The sequence below is a fragment of the Heterocephalus glaber genome, unplaced genomic scaffold (genome assembly GCF_053883595.1).
Source record: "Heterocephalus glaber isolate CG9 unplaced genomic scaffold, H.glaber_assembly_v1.0 deba00001673, whole genome shotgun sequence".
NCBI lineage: Eukaryota > Metazoa > Chordata > Mammalia > Rodentia > Bathyergidae > Heterocephalus > Heterocephalus glaber.
The window spans coordinates 5,062,582-5,079,125 of NW_028258410.1; the positions used below are offsets into that span (position 1 = coordinate 5,062,582).

The window sequence follows — 16,544 nt, forward strand, 5'->3', positions numbered from 1 at the left end:
AAACACAATACAGTAAATAAAATTTAAAAAATTTTATACAAGTACTGTACCTTACCTTGACTTGGAGGCTTCCTAATATACAGCAAATTAGAGAGAAATTGAAGGAGGAGCAGAAATGTTTTTATGCAAGCAGAGTCTCCTTCCAGAATGATTGTTGGAAGTACACTTTGTGGAGTTTTTTCTCTGTCTTTTTCACCTTTTCTCACTAAAAACTCATGGGGACGAGAGTGGCAGTTACACGAGCATGACCCCTTTGTTTCTGCAGCGAAAAGTGATCTGTGACCCACTCTCATTTCATACAGTTTTTTTCAAGTCAGATTTCCAGTTGGACCATCCAATGTTACAAAAACTGAGCAGATTTTCCTTGAATTTTGCATTTCAAGTAGTGGGAAGTTTGAGCTTGGATCTGCTCAACAACTTAAACATCACTGTATATACACATAGAGAGAAAGAAAGCACAATATAACAATGATATGTATGAATCTCAACTACAGAAGAAAAATAATGTAATTAAAATGAGCAGAGTCCAAGATCTGGCTATTATACACCGTGCTGCTATAAACATGGGTGTGGACATATCACTGTGGTATGATGCTTTTAGCTCTTTCAGGAAGAAGGGGAACAGCTGGGCCAAAAGGAACTGATTTCCCTAGTGGAATTTACACTCCCACCAACAATGTAGAAGGGTTCCTTTTTTCCCACAGCCATGCCAGCATTTGCTGTTATTTGGTTTTTTGACAGTAGCCATTCTTTCTGGGTGGTATCTCAGTGTAGTTTTAATTTTCCTTTGTTTGATGGCCAACGATGTTGGGCATTTTTTCATGTACTTATTGGCCATTTGTTCTTCTGACAAATGTCTGTTCTTTTCATTTTCCCATTTTTTGTTTGGGTCTTTTATATTGGGGAGTATAATTTCTTTCCTTCTTTATATATTCTTGATGTTTGTTCTTCGTTGAAATAATAGCTGGCAAAAATTTTGTCCTATTCTGTATGTTGTCTCTTCATTCCGTTTGTTGTATCCTTTGTTGTGCAGCAGATTTTTAATGTGATATACTCCCATTTATTGATTCTCACTATTATTTCTTGTGGCATTAGGGTTATGTTCAGAAAGTCCTTGCCTATGACCTCAGGAGTTGTAGCTGTTTTATCTTCCAGTAATTTAAGTGTTTCTCTTCTAATATTTAGATCTTTGAATCATTTTAATTTTAGTTTAGTAAATGGTGAGATATATGGAAACAGATGAATAGATAAGGAAAATGTGGTACACAATGGAATACTTTGTCATAAAAAACAAACTTAAGGCCTTCATAGGTAAGTGGATACAATTTGAGAAAATAATGTTAAGAGAACTAAGTCACACACACAAGCTTAAATATTACATGGTTTATTTTATATGAGGATATATATATATATATAGAGAGAGAGAGAGAGAGAGAGAGAGAGAGTGAGCAAGAGGATAGATAAACAAACAGAAAATGAGGGAGAGGAAAGTAGAGGGAAGTTCAAATAATTTCCTAAATTACACACGCCACCATTTCAAAAATATTTTATATATAGGCTAATTCATTTCATTAATACTACTAGTTTTAGCTGATTGAAAAGAAAGTTTTGTGTTGATACATGTTAATTTATTTTTTAAAGAGAGACTGTTTTTTGTCTATGTCTTGTACTGGAGTAATTACTTTGAAGATAATGATACACAACGTATCAACTATTCTTGTTCTCTTGTTATTATATTGTGAAATTTTGTTTTATTTCCACATAAAATAAAAATATTAAAAGTTAAAAACTTTAAAAATTGAGCCTATTATAAAACATTTACCCAAGGAATATTTACAAGTGATCAGTATGTGTATGAAAAGATATATAATATCATTAGTCAATGGGAAACAAACATTCAAGGTGATATATCACTTCACACCAATTAAAATCATAAAAATAAGAAAAGAAACTGATCCTGAAAATATACTGAAGATGTAGAACACATTCCTGAGGGGAAATGTGGAATGGTGCAACTGCTGTGAAAAATAGTTTTCAGTTCCTCAAAAAATTGCATATGGAGTCACCAAAAGAGCCAGCTATTTATTTCTAGTTATGAATCTAACCCAACTGAAAATGGGCATGTGCAAAACTTTGGGCACACAGGTTTCCATCAGCATTATTATCCTTGCCAGAAAGGAGGAACAATCCACATGGATGCTGAGTGAGAACAGGTGGTGAGAACACAGTGGGCCCACACCCTGGGTCATCTGCAGCACAGTGAGTTAAGTATGAATATCCCATGTTGTCTCCTTATGTCTATATGAAATCTCACAGTGGGTGAATCCATGGATATAGAATGTGCAGGAGAAACAGCCAAGTGCATGGGAACTGAGAGGGACATCATCCAGGGGCATATCTGGATTTCCCGGGGTGATGAAGGCTCTGAGAGCAGGCAACAGGGGTGGTTATGGAGCCTCATGAACAGAGTGGAAAAGCTCTAAGCTTCACACTGTAAAAAGATAAACTTTATGTGTCCTGCATTTCCTTAAAACTGTTCTATAAACTACATAATCCTATGGATATACTTGTATAAGTACTTGGAGATGGAAATTAATATTATATACCAATTGCTATTTATAAAAGAAAAAAAACTAGAAATAAAATATCCACAAATCATATCTGCAGAGATAAATTACAATGTATTCAAAAAAATGAAATACTTCATGGCAGTTAAAAGAGTGAAATTAATGCATGCTTGCCAATATTGAAAAATTTCAACATAATACACTAAAATTGTTTTAGTATAGTATATTTTCTGCTAATTCTAATGAACATATCAATTGTAAGTAGTTTTATATTAAGTAATTATTTTATGACTTTGGTTTGTATGTTTTCCAACTCTGATCATGCCTGGTAGATTTATTAGGGTAACAACATATGGAATTTAATTATTTGGCTCTGAATTTTACTGTATTCTTTTAAATATTATTGACCTTTGTTCTGGGACCCACATTTCTTGGAAATGGATTCTCTAGGTTCTTACTTTTTTTTTTCCAACCTAATGACTTTACTTTTATTTACATAACTTTTTGCGGTATGTTAATGTATAACAGAATATAAAACAACCGCACTGTATTATACAGTACAATCAGCAAAAAATACAGTACTGTATAAACAAGATATACCATGTAAAAAAGACAGTGAGACTCCATAAACAATAGTACAGAACTGTAAAAAAAAAAAATGGGTCTTAAATCCTAGCGGTAGAATGTAGGTCCAAACACCGTGCCTCAGCATAAGTCTGAACAGTCACTAAAGAGGTAGGTCATTAAATGAGGAATGTATGTACATCATATTTGTTTTATATATACATAGATACATATGTAAACACATAAAATTTGCCATTTTAACCATTTATAATTGTATGATTCAGTGGCATTAAGTAATTTACCATGTTGTGCAATTATCACCATTATTAGCAAATTATATATCACCATTATTATATCTAAATAGAAAGTGCATCCATTCCCATTTTGTATATCCAGTGATAGGCACTGGGATCATTTCTCCTTTAACTGTTTTACACAATGGTTTTTGTAAGTATAAGGTTCTTTGTTTCTTTTGTTTTTTAAAATATTTTTAAAGTTATTTTATTTGTACATTTCACATATACAATTCATTTACATTTATCATTGGGTGTTTGTACCTATACATGATATATCTTGGTTCTTTTTTGTTCCCCCCCATTACTGGTGCTCCTTTCACCCCCTCCACCCTTCCCTATTTACACAGACATCATTTCCATTTTTTTTCTTTTCTCATAGGTTTTCCTTTCCCTCTTTTCCTTTCCCTTTCCCCTCCTTTCACCCCTTCATCTTTGGACCTTTTTTTCATGGAAGGATGCCTGTTATCAACTGCCTGATACAAATATCATACAAAACATTTTCTGTATTTTTCTGTGATTTTATTTTTTCAGATGAGGGGATAGTGAAACATTTATGTGATCACAGTCTGAGTGTTTTATTTGTGTGTGTACTTATTTTAAGGTGGGTTCTTCCCTTGCCCAGGCTGGCCTTGGTGTTATGATTCTGCAGCCTCAGCCTCCCATGGAGCTGCCACCATGCCCAGCTTTAATGCATTTTAAATCTACATTAAAAATTTTAGATATTATTTACTTAGATATTTGATATCAAAATATCTATTATAAACATTAAAATGGTTTGTTTCAGCATGGTAAAATGTTACATGACAAACAAGATGACTAAAAGGAAAAAGTAAATATTGATACTATATTATTAGGAAACACCAAAAATAAGATTCCACAAATAAATTCTGATATATTATAATTGATAACTTAATATATTGACCTTTCATGTGAAAACTATGATTTTCGTACCTGATTTTTAAAGAAAATGCCTCCATCTGTATGCTGCTTATGTATAAACAAATTATCATAGGAGATTCATATCTTATGTATAATGTATGAATATAAAAACCTATATAACATACATGTTTATATAAACATATCAATTATGGGAAGTTAAAAAGTATACTAATTTTGAAAATGGTAACATAAGCAAATGGCAAAGACAAAAACATAAGAAATATTAATGTCTAAAGAAAATTTTTAAGACACAAATATTTTCAAATTTTGATCAAGCTCATATAATACTTCAATTTTAACTTTCGAGTAAAATATAAAAATTTTAAGATAATTGTCATCTATAAAATATAAACTCAAATACATAAATCAAGTTTATAAAACTAACAGGAAAACTGAACTAGAGTGACAACATTCTGCAAAATATTTTCGGTAATAAATCAAGAATAATTACCTCAGATGAAATAGCCAGGATTTAGCACATAAAAAAGCAAATTAAATGATATTTTTCTAATGGTGTATCTTATTTCCAAGCACACATGAAGCAAATCTCAAATGTACTAGATATGCCAGAAAACAAATCCTGACAAATTTCAAATGCTTCTTCTATTCAACTAACATTCTCTTATCAAAATAAATCTGTTTGGAAACCATAAAACAATTTTAATACTTCTTGTTTGCTATTGAAAAAATATGTATTTTAATTCACCATGTGTCAACATTGAAGTTACAAAAATAAAGAAGTACAAGGTGGGAGATATGGGGCTAGATTAATTCTTTTGCACACAAATAAACCAGACACAGAATTTTAAAAACCACAAAAATTCCTCTGATATGAGAAACCCCAAAAGCAAATAATTTAATGAACAAAATAAAAGGGACGAGATAAGACACAGAACAGCAGACTTTGTGAAGATGGGAAGGGGTCCTGGGATGGAAGGAGAGAGGAGGATAGGGAGAAGAAGGGGAAGTGAAATGATTGAGATGGGGTGTGCTATGTACCAGTTCCCCAAGAAGACTGTGACTATTATGTATTGCTGACAGATACCAATAAACTGTACAAAAACAAAGAAGGAAATACTCAGACCTGAATTAAAGTGATAATGTTTTTACATTATGTTTTTTACAGGGCTGGGGAAGCAGCCTGTGCCTCCTGCAAGCTGGGCTCAGTTCTGTCCCTGAGCTGCATCCCCAGCCCACAGGATTTTCATGACAAAGCTCAGGCCATCTCTGGGACATTTTCCACTTCCTACAGAAAAGATGATGAGCTTAACATTAGTATTTAGTTTTAAAGCTTAATGACTAGACACTGGACCAGTCACAGAGAATATCAGTTGGAGAGAGTAATGATGACTTGAGAATAAGTTAAAAATAAAAACTGAGGGCACTGAAAAATCTAGGTGACATTTCAAAGGAATTTATATGGAAAAACCTGATAGAATTCATTGCCCTCTGGAAAGGGTGATAGGTAGATGTGGGAAAGGTAAACAGTAATAAAGAAAAATAAACCATTACTACAAGTGCCATAGAATTTTTTAAAGATAAAATATGTAGTCTATCAAGCCAATGCCAACAAACAGTGGACTCAAACAGAATAAAATATTTTAAAATGCATTCGATTTTCTGAAATTGACTCAGGAAGAAATAAAACAGTTCAAGTTGTTTACAATACAAAAGAAACTGAATGAGGCATTAAATATTTCCACAAATAAAATATTCAGCACAAATAATTACAAAGGTGAATTATACCGAATTTAAACACAATGAATATAATTAATGTACCACAGTGATGGTGTTTATTATAGGCACATGTACAAAGGAGAGCCCTCAGAAGCCCTGTCTTCTATGTTTTCTGGAGAAGGAAAGATACGCTCTGCTAGGCCACATGGATAACCTCCTGAGCATTGGCATCCTCCAGACACACTAACCTCCTGGCCCATGTGAGGGGATCTAAAGTCCCAGCATGAGTGCTAATAATGTTTTGTGTATGTTTTTCTTTCAAAGAAAGTTGATATTATTTCATGCAGGAAATATTCATGCTTATCATTGTAGACTGACACAGATATGGCCGCTTGATCACACCTAGTATTCAATAACTTGGTGCTGCGACAGTGAGTGGAGCAGTCAGTGGTACCAGAAGTAGCCAGAACAACTGCTTCTGTGTCATCTCATGGATGTGTTTTCCTCCTGGGGTCAAAAATCCTTCTGAAGTACCAGGGACTGAAGTACCAGGGCTTTTGAAGTACCAGAGCAACGGAGCCATGTCTGCGCTCTATGGTACTTTGTTTAATGGGTTTATGATAGGACGTTCTTTTGATACCTAAGTTAGGAAATCAGGAGGTTAGGAGGTAGGATGGTAATAATTATGTGGAGTAAATGCAAACAAATCTGGAAGTGCTTAAGAAGCACAGTTTTAAGAGTAATTGGACATGTGGGTGTCAGGTAATGTAGATGAGGAGGTGCTTTATAAATACCCTGTAAGTGTGTGCCTCTTGTAAGAAAAAAGGGGTATATGAATTTTGTTTACATATTTTATTTTCACTTCCTATTAGATGTTTCAACCAGTCCAAGAAATTAAACAATAATTTTAACAATAAAATCAGATAAAAAAGGAAGAAATCGAGCAACAGGGAAATAGAACTTTAATTATGGAGTAATACTAGATTTATACAGAAGACAGAATTGAGTACATAGAATACCTGAAGCAACCTATAAAATGTTACCAGAAATTTTAATTGAATTGAGAATTATGAGAGATGTGACGATAAAGGCCATTTGAATGTCTATTTGCTGTCAGTAAATAATCAGAAATTGAAATTATAAAAATACCATTTACAATGGATCAAAAACATGAAATACTTAGGGATTAATCTGAAAATATGAAAGTCTTCTACAATGAAATCTAGAAAATGTTTTATTTGTGTAAATGTAGAATTAATATAACACAATAAAATACCCAGAAAAATATCCTCATTTACACATAGCAGCTGACTGTTGACATAATCCAAAGACAATTCAGTAAAAAAAAAGTAGTATGTTCAAAAATGGTGCTGAATCACTTGAATTTATTTGAAAACAAAGAAACTTATGTGTTGCATTCTACAAAACTAACTGAAAATGATCTTGGATCCAAATGTGAAGTGAAAACTACAATATCTGTAGAAAAAAAGACTTTTATCATTTTTGATTAAGCAAAGGTCTTTTAAGACAATGGAAAATAGTACATACATATATGAATTGAACCACTGAATTTAATTAAACTTAGAACTTCTCCTCTTAGAAGAACACTGGTAGAAGAACAAAATCATAGCTCATATTGTGAGAAAATATTTTAAATCATATATCTTTGAAATGGATATGTATTTAAAATATATGAGAGTTCTTAGGTCTCAAAATTAAGAAAAATACCAGTCCAATAGAAAAAATGACAAAAGATTTAAATAGGTATGCACTTCACGAAACAAAGATATGAAGATGAAGAGTAAACATGTGAAAGAATTTTCAAGACTATTTGTCATTTAGAATTAAAACCAGATGTCATTGGATATTCACTAATATAACTTTATAACAAGGGCAGCAAATGCCAATTTTTATTGTGGATCTGGAGAATATGGAACTCACACATTGATTGTGAAAATGTAAAATAGTACAAATGCTTTCAAAAACTCTTTGACAGTTTTCTAAATATTAAACTTGTAATGGCTGAATTCTGGAACCTACATTTCCAGGCATTCACTTAGGAGAAATTAAAGCAGATGCCCATATCAATGCTTGTACAAAAAATAATGGCCATTACAACCTTATTTCTAAAGGCCCCAAAATGGAAATAATCCAAATATTTATCAACACCTGAATGGATAAATACAGTATATTCAGGCAATATATTCACACAATGAAATATTATCTGGATAAGAATAAGAATAAACTATTGATATGTGCTACAAAATAGATGAATCTCAACATAAGTACACTAAGTGAAACAGCCCAAGTCCTACACTCAAAAGAAACATGATGTGTAATTCAACTTATGAGAAACTCAGGGCAATGTGAGCTGATCTTGAGTGCTAAAAGCACATCAGCAGCTGTGTGGAACAGGGAGCTGTTCCATAGGAAAGTGAAGCAAACATTGCAAAGAAGTCCACAGAATCTCTGTTGTGATGAATATGTTTGTCATCCTCAATGTGGGGTGAGTGCATGTGAATTTACATCTTAAGAATCACCTATTGTACAAGCTGTGTGAATTTATTGCATGCCAATTATACCTCCATCAGATGATTACACTATTATTTATCAATATAATTTATTAAAATTTTAAAATGGAGGGGCAACCCACTTTCCAGTCCCGCTTCTGTCTGTCTTAGGCAGAAGCTTTCTTTTTCTCAATAAATTTTTCCTAATCTTAACCTGCATTGTTCCTAGAATTCATTCTTCTAATTTAGAGAGCATGAACTCATGTTTTGGATATCTAGTAGATTTGGGAGTTACATCTCTTCCCTCTATATCATTTTGGAGGTCTTCCACTGAAATTACTGGTCAGAGTTTGTGCTGCCATTCCACACTCCTATGGCAGAGAAGGTGAGCCAGTCCCAGCACCAGGAAGGAAGCTCCCATGCGAGCATTCCATGCTCCTAGGGCAGAGAAGGTGAGCCTCAGGGGTGCCAGGATCACCTTCCCTTCTAAATGAGAAGACACATAAACAAGCCTCAAAAACAGACTTGCAGATCACCTACAGCAACCCCAAAGGGAAATGAGATGGAACAATCTGATACTCAACCACCTGGACAATCTGAGCTGGCAATAAAAGAGGATCTGGGAAAAATGAAATCAGAAATGACTACTCAGATAACAGAAAAGATTGTGCTCATAGTGCAAAACATGATTAATAAATCTAGAGAGGACACAGATACGAAAATAGAGGATCTGAGGAGCATAATGGGAACGCAACATAGGAAACAAATGGAATCCATAAAAGAGATGCAAACAGATTTCCAGGAGATTAAAAACTCCATCAAAAGTCTGTGCAGCAGAATGAACCAATGTGAGGATAGAATTTCACATATAGAAGATAAGATTGCAATTAGTGATCAGGAAAAGAAAAATTGCTTTAAAATTGTAAGGGAACATGAGAAATCAATCCAGCAGATGCTAGATGATGCAAAGAAGAATAACATAAGACAGATTGGAGTCAATGAAGAAAGAAGAGAGAGGGAAGATGACATAAAAAACTGTTCACAGAAATAATGGAAGAAAACTTCCCAAGCAAAGGAAAAGAACTTCACATACAGATAAGTGAGGCATATAGGACTCCAGCTAGCCTTGATCAAAAAAAAAAATCTACACATAAGCATATACTAGTTAGGATTCCAGAAATCCAACAGCAGAACAAAATTCTACAAGCAGTGAGAGAAAAGAAACAAATCATATAAAAGGAAAGCCCATCAGAATCACAGCAGACTTCTCAATGCAAACCCTCAAGGCAAGAATATCTTGGAGTGATGTATTTCAAGCCCTGAAAGAAAACAGCCTCCAACCCAGATTGATGTACCCTGCAAAACTATCTTTCAAAATTGATGGAGAAATAAGATACTTTCATGATAAACAGCACCTCAGGAACTTCATGAGTACCAAATCAGCACTCCAAAAAATTTATACAATATCCTAGGAAAAGACAATGAGGAGAACAACCTCAGGAAACCCAGCAGAATGAGTCCATTGTGTGTCACAAATTAAACACAAAGGGGGAGAATCCAACAAAAAGTCATGACAAGGCTTTTAAAACTTTTAACTTCATCTCCCTAAGGAGTGTATAATTCAATCTTGTAATTATACTGGTTAGTATTTTTCTGATTCTAGATTTGGGTACCTTTCCTTGTTCTGGCTATTGATCATCTTCTTATGTCTACTTTTTAATTGGGTTGTCTATTAATGAGCTGTAAGAGTTCTTTATATATTCTGGTCATAGGTTATATGCACTGTAAATATGGTCTGTTTAAGGATGACTTTTCATTTTAATGATGTTATTTGAAGTTCTAAATTTTGATAGAATCTCATTTATCAATTTTTTTTCTTTTTTACATCATGTTTTTTGCATCCTAGGTAGTTCTTCCCCAACCTGAATTAATAAACATTTTCCCTTATAATTTCTTTCCAAAGTTCTATGCTTTCAGGCTTTCATATTTAGGTTCATAGACCTCTTCAAGTTATTTTTATGTATGGAAATAAAAGGTTGAGGTTAATTTTTTATATACGGATACCAGGTGTTCTAGTGTCATTTGCTGAAAACACTATCTCTTCCTTGGCTCTTGAATTGAGTTTATATTCTATAAAATGCTAATGTTAAATAATCTTTCAAAACTCAGTGAACCATATATGTGTGGATCTATTGCTAGAGTTTCTGTTTTTTTCAAATGATCTATATGTCTTTCCTTACACCAAAACTGCCTTGATTACTGTAGTTTTAGAAGTTTTAAAATTAGGTACTAAATATCTTCCAACATTGTTTTTTGTTTGTTTGTTGTTTTGGGTTTTTTTTGGTTTTCTAGGTCCTTTGTATTCCTACATAACTTTTAAATTTCAATATCCAATTCATTTATAGCAAGTATACATAGACCTGAATTTTTATATATACCTTGTGTTTTCTAATCCTGCTAAATTCAAATACAAGTTGTAGGGGCTCCTAGAGATTTCTTAGTATTTTCTCTGTAGATGATCATTTCATCTACATATAAAGATTTTGCTTCTACCTTGCCAATCCTATCCTAATTGTGCAATTTTATTGCCAGACTATTATGGTTGGGCCTAGGTTTCAAATTTTAATGGACAGAGGGCCGGGGATTTAGCTCAGTGGTTTCACCACCTGTTGCTCAAATGCAAAGACCCAAGTTTGATCCCTAGTACCAAAAAAATGTTTAATGGACAGATAAGGAGTAAGCATATCTGCCCTTGTTCCCCACCTTAAGGAGAAAGCATTGTCTCTTCTCCATTCATATAAGGCATTCTCGCTGGAAGTATGGAGTACATGTCTTTAACCTGTTGAGAAGGTTCTGTTCTACTTCTAGTCTCCTGATAGCTTTTACCATGAACAGCTGTGGAATTTAGTCCAATACTTTTTCTCCAACTAGTGGCAGGATCATATAGCTTTTTCCTTTCCTCTGTTAAAATGGTGACTTCTGGGGGTGGATCTTCCAATGCTGAACCAACACTGCCATCCCTGTAACAAAACCACTTTCTACATACTGCTAGATCTGACAGAATTCTAATAGTTTGTTTTGTTAAACAAATTTCTATCTATATTCATACTTTTTTCTTCTATTATCTTTATCCAGTTTTAGGATTAGTGCAATGTTGATTTCCTAAAATGAAGGGAGAAGTGTTCCTGTTTTTCCTGCTTTAAATGTTTGATATAATTTATCAGTTAAAATGTATACAAGCCTGTTGTTGTCATATAGGTAGGTTTTCAAGCTAGGAATATACTTTCTTTAATAGATGCTATACACATTTTATATTTCCTCCAGGGTTAGTTTCATTAATTTTTCTTCCAAGGTACTTCTTAGAAGTTGTCCAATTTATTTCAAAACAGATTTTTGTAATATGCTTTCTATATCCTTTTAAATTCTGTAAAATCTGTGGTAATGCCTCCTAGGTCTCAATATTTTAATTTTTAAAATGTATAATTGATACTGTGTAATAGGAAGTAAAGGTCTGAAGAAGCAGGGGAAGTGGGAGAGGTAGGGAAAAGGAAAGAAGGGAAAAATATGAGAAAAGGAAGAAAAACGGAAACAAAATCTTTGCAAATAGGGAAAGGTAGAGGGGGTGAATGGAAGACAGCAGAAGGGGGGGGAAGAACCACAATATTCATGTAATGGTACAAGATCCCAATGATGTATGTAAATGTATTTTATACCTAAAATGTACCAATAAACTTAATGGGGAAAAATTTTTTTAAATGGAAATTACTAATAACTAATGTACACATTTATAAATATTTTAAATTAAATATTGAAGCTTCTTCTTATCCTTTATTTATACATAGTGAATTGTATCCAAGATAAACATTTTACTGATTTTATAAAAGTACACAATTTTTACATAGATATTTTCCATTGGAGGCTTACCAGGATGCTATGTAATATATAGGATAAAATTCATACAAACATCCACCCAGTCACCCAGTCTTCCAGTCCCCAACATTTTCCCTCATGAGCCATGTTTCTATTGCTGGTGAAGACATCAAGAGAACCCAAACTCTCCTAGACCACAGCCTGGGTTGCAGACAGGTCATCCACAGGGACCCGCAAAGCTGCACCCTGAAATCAGACTTTCAGAACAATGGCAGTTCTGGGTGGACTCCAGGTTAGCCCTGGGACCCTAGCACTATCACCATCAGGACAGCCTGTGTTTGGCCCTGGTCAGCATGCACTCCACGTCACTGTTCCTCAGGCTGTAGATGAGCCGGTTCAGCATGGGGATGACCACGGCATAGAAGACAGTCACCACCTTGCTCTGCTCCATGGATGATATGGTGTTGAGGTGTGCATACATGAAGAAGATGGTGCCAAAGAACAGGCAGACCCTGGTGAGGTGGGAGGCGCAGATGAAGAAGGCTTTGGGATACCCCTGCACCATGCGGATCTTCAGGATTGCTGAGATGTAGATGTAGGAGACCAGCATGACGAGGAAGGTGCCCATGATGATAGAGCTTCAGAGGCCAAGCAGAACCAGCTGGTTGATGAAGGTGTTGGAGCAGGAGAGGCACAAGATCAGAACCACTTAGCAGAAGTCATTAACCTTGTTGGGCCCTCAGGACAGTGTGAAGGTCATGGTTGTCCGTGTGAGAGCATTCAGGGCCCCTCAAGAGTAGGACCCCAGCACGAGGTGTGCACACAGGTGGGGTGACATGGTCATGGGGTAGCACAGGGGGCAGCAGATAGCAATGGAGTGATCATAGGCCATAATGGCCAGCAGGAAGGCCTCAGTGGTACCAAAGATGGACAGGAAGAAGAACTGGGCTGCACATCTTCTGAGGACACCATTTTACCCCGGGCCCAGAAGTCCACCAGGGCCCTGGGTGCAATCTTTGAAGAGTAGCAGATGTCTAGTAAGGACAGGCTTTGGAGGAATGCATATATCGGTGTGTGCAGGTGCATGTCAGAAATACAAGGAACAGTGCAATCTGCATCCCTGGGGCCCCTCTGAAGCCAAGTGAAACAAACTCTGAGACTTGTGTGAAGTTCACCATAATGCAACTCCAGCCAGAGAGGGCAGAACAGGACAAGAAAACGTGTAAGCCACATGCAATTCAGAGGCCCCAGCACTTGTCACTGTGGTAAGTTAAATTAAGTTGAAATAATAGGATCTTTGTGTGGCAGTAAGAGACTACTCATGGCCTGGCCATAGCATCTCTGCCTGCTGTTTTCCATTCATCTTGTAAAGGAGAAGGGTTCTGCAGCTGGGAAAAGAACTGGACATCAGTTATGAAATGGGATCCAGAGGTTCTGCATCTATGAACATGTCAGTGTGTGGTTCAGCTCACCTCTGATCTATTTTGTATCATTCCTTTATGTGAGATCCTCAGGTTTTAAAAAACAATTTAGAGAATCTTCACAGCATGAATACAGTGGCTGGAAGTATAGCTCCGTTGTGGAGCAGCTGTCTGGCATGCACAAGGGCCTGGGCTCACTACCCAGCACTAAGGGAAAAGGGCAAAACCACAAAGTTAGACAGGAGCACACTTGAGACATGACTATTGTGTAACTGAGCTAATTCTGCATTTCAGGTTCATCATCTGTCCCATGATGGGAGACGGTGGCCACTGATACCGATTGTATGACCAACATCGATTCACTCAGAGTCCTGTGTCATATTCTCTGCAGGAGTTGGTTGTTAATTGCTGTCATGAATTATCTTGGATTCCGTGGCCTGAAACAGTAGCCATTAGCAATCTTGTTCTTCTAGAGAAGCAAATGTAGTGAGTCTCGGTGACATGTGGGTATTAGCAGTCCATTTCCTTTCCCTTTCCAAGGCTGTTACAAGGAATTAGTTTGCCGTTTCCAACAACTAAACACTGCATCCCTTACTCTAAGCCTCTTCTTCTGTTCTTAAACCTAAGGCCTAGCATTTTCCTTCTCTCTAAACTCTCTGCTTTTGGCCTTGCATCTAATGTATCTGACCATTCTACCTCCCTTGGGAAACTCTGGACTCTTCCAGGTAAACCAAGATAATTAATGTTTTCATTATTAACAGTCATATCTGCAAATTCCCTTTACCATTTAAGGGGATATATTAAGACACTACATAATTTAATATATGGGAACCTGGTGGGAGGTGGTAGCCATTCTGCTACTGGATATCATTTACACAAATTGATGACACTGAGGTTAAATTATGAGGCAAAAGCCATTCATAATGCATGATTTTTAAAATACAGATTAGACTTTTTTAATTGTACTAATTGATATTTCTTTTCTAAATCTGATTATTGAAATGCATTTTTATTTTTGCCCATCACAACTCCCTCTCTGAAACATCACTGTCTTTATAAAATAGTAAACATAATATAAACATAACACATTTAAGTAGCTTAAGACTATTTGAACTTGGAAGGTGAAAGGTGAGATTTAACTGTAAGGTGAGAGAGACTCTTGAATGAAAGCATGGGATGAAGCCATGATTGCGAATACGCACCAATGTTTATGAATTTCTGTATATATGGAAATTCACTGTTGGGAAATCTGCTGATAATATTTCTATTTTTTTTGGTACCAGGAATCAAACTTGGAACTTTGCACTTGTGAGGCAGGCACTGGAACCACTGAAATAAATCCCTGGCCCCTGATAATATTTCTTACTCTATAGGAAATAGAAATAAATATGCCTAACCAAGAATGTGTAAATAGATACTACATGGTAGCTTTTATTCAGATTACTTGCTGAATAAACATTAATATCTTCTCTTCTTTTGACCTCTAACATGGTAAATAAAATTTATAAGCAATAACTTATTTTTTCAGAAGTCAGAATATCTTTTTCTAAAATTAATGAGCAACTGTAAATTCTCTAGCACCTTGGGAGTTCATAAATATCATAACACACTTCTCTAATTTTTTAGTTCTGCCCCCTTCTCAGCATATTTCCAACTCCAATGGAGGGTATTTGGTTTGTCATTTTGGAAAATTCTTCCCAGGAGAGGGAAGAGTGTGATTTTACTTTGCTGCCCCAACTGTAGAATCATTCACACCAGTGCACTGCACAAATGTGTAAAAGGTTCCTTGTATATCCAGACACTGGCTGGACTCAACACACAATTTTTCCCCAGTGGGCAGATAATAAAGCATGAGTCCCTACTTTGAACATTAGGGCTCACATTATTGGAAGTGTAGATTCTGAACCCTAAGTACCTTCAGTCTTCAGAAGGAAGAAACAGATCACACAGCCAGTGTAGGCTTAAGAGGAATGAAAGTCAGTCATGTCCATGTAAAATAGCCATGAACGTTCCCTAGATAGGCCAGGCCTGCACAAGCTGAGCTCTGTGCTCAACAAAACTAAACCCGATGCACACAGCATTATTACTATTTCCCCTCAGAGGAAGCACTTAGTAGATGAGCAATAAGCCAGCTAACTCCTAGAGAGCCCATGAATGTCCCTGTCTCCCATCAAAGGCCATTCATTTTCCTAGAAGACTCTGTGCTGCAGAATCTCACAAAAGGAAGAAAATCTTACTAACAACCAAGCAAAGTTCTGCATCTGAATATTTTTAGGACTTTATAGCCATTGAACCAAAGATTTTAGTTTTAAATGCTTTCATGATAAGTATTTATGGTTGTACTATAATAGAGTGATATAGAAAACAAAAGATCACAATCCAAATTTTAAGAAAAATAACTAAAATTAATGTGATAATTCTTATAGGATAATCAATCTTTAAAAATATTCATGCTGACTTTATTTTTCTAACCACTCATGGGAGACCCCAGTGTCACTGCTAATCATACTGAGTCTTGGGAGGAGGATTGGGATGTGCACTCTGATCTCCTGTTGAACACAGCTTGATTTTCTGCCCTACTTTAGGGCCTGTGCTCTGCTCCCAAATCAATTTACCACTTTTTTTGAGATAGGATCTCTCTGTGTAGCCCAGGCTTGCCTGAAACTCACAATAATCCTCTTGCCTCGGCCTCCAAGTGCT

The 16,544-nt window shown here is 35.5% G+C and overlaps 1 pseudogene; it reads right to left on the reverse strand.

Annotated features, from left to right (window-relative positions):
- Positions 1-12,745: 12,745 nt before the first annotated feature.
- Positions 12,746-13,601, reverse strand: LOC106008645 (olfactory receptor OR9H1-like; annotated as a pseudogene).
- Between the last annotated feature and the right edge of the window lie 2,943 nt (positions 13,602-16,544).